The 1,337-nt window shown below is 45.1% G+C and overlaps 1 pseudogene; it reads left to right on the top strand.

The window, feature by feature from the left end:
• Positions 1–223: 223 nt before the first annotated feature.
• Positions 224–306, top strand: LOC117064292 (annotated as a pseudogene).
• The last annotated feature ends 1,031 nt before the right edge of the window (positions 307–1,337 follow it).

Below are 1,337 nucleotides of genomic sequence, written 5' to 3'. Positions count from 1 at the left end.
TTAGCATACAAGGAGATTCCAAGGATTTTAGAAGTTGCTTGCCAGGAAATGGGTAGAAGACCAAGTTGTATTTCACAGTGTCACAGGGGGGAAATCTGGTTTGCAGAAGCTGATATGAGAATGACCTCAGTTACTGATGGCTTCTCTATGTGCTGTTCCAGATCCTGCAAGGCGTGGCTGAACTTCCTACCCTTGGATTACAGTAAAAACTGAACTGCATGTGATTCTTTGTAGTTTATAAACATGATGATTGGGTTTTCACACAGATATGCCTCCCTCAAACCTTGGCACATTACTCATCTGACATTAAAAAAAAAAAAAAAACTTCCTTTGCTGATATTATTAATGATGATTACTTAAAAAATAATCATAATTAGAGAAATAGCTACAATACAATGAGATACGTACTTGATCATAAACCTCCATTAATTAAGTCACAGCTTGAGTTGCTCTCACATAGACCCATATAAACATGAAAGAATGTGACTTGTCTCTGTGTCACAGTGTGAACATAAGCACTCCAGGGCTACAGCAGTTCCACGATGTTGGTGATGCAGACCCTTTCTGTATTGTCACTCCGTTGTGGCCGCCCTCTTTAGTTTAAGACAGCTGCTTTAGCGCTCCCTACCTCTCAACCTTTAGGCCACTGGAAACAGAGGAAGAAAGTAGGGCAAGTGGTTTTTTTTTGTTTTGTTGTTTTTGAGACAGAGCATTGCTCTCTCTGTCACCCAGGCTGGAGTGCGGTGGCGTGATCATATCTCACTACAGCCTTGACTTCCTGGGCTCTATTGATCCTCCTGCCTCAGTCTCCTGAGTAGCTGGGACTGCAAGTGTGCACCACCACACCTGGCTAATTTTTAAAACTCTTTTTTTTTTTTGAGATGGGAGTCTCGCTCTGTCACCCAGGCTGGAGTGCAGTGGCACGATCTCGGCTCACTGCAAGTTCCACCTCCAGGGTTCACGCCATTCTCCTGCCTCAGCCTCCTAAGCAACTGGGACCACAGGTACCTGCCACCAGGACCTGCTAATTTTTTCTATTTTTGTTAGTAGAGACGGGGTTTCACTGTGTTATCCAGGATGGTCTCGATCTCCTGATCTCGTGATCTGCCCACCTTGGCCTCCCAAAGTGCTGGGATTACAAGCATGAGCCACTGCGCCCGGCCTTAAAACTTTTTTTGTAGAGACAGGGTCTCATTATGTTGCTCAGGCTGGTGGAGAACGCTGGGCTCAAGGTACCCTCCTGCCACAGTTTCCCAAAGTGCTGGGATTAGAGGCCTGAGTCACCGCATCCAGCCATGCCTATTTTTTCAATAGTACAATATGTGATATGAAGTCAT

This window comes from Trachypithecus francoisi, unplaced genomic scaffold, assembly GCF_009764315.1.
Source record: "Trachypithecus francoisi isolate TF-2019V2 unplaced genomic scaffold, Tfra_2.0 Lachesis_group19, whole genome shotgun sequence".
In the NCBI taxonomy this organism is placed as follows: domain Eukaryota; kingdom Metazoa; phylum Chordata; class Mammalia; order Primates; family Cercopithecidae; genus Trachypithecus; species Trachypithecus francoisi.
This window is presented reverse-complemented; position numbering and strand designations above follow the sequence as displayed.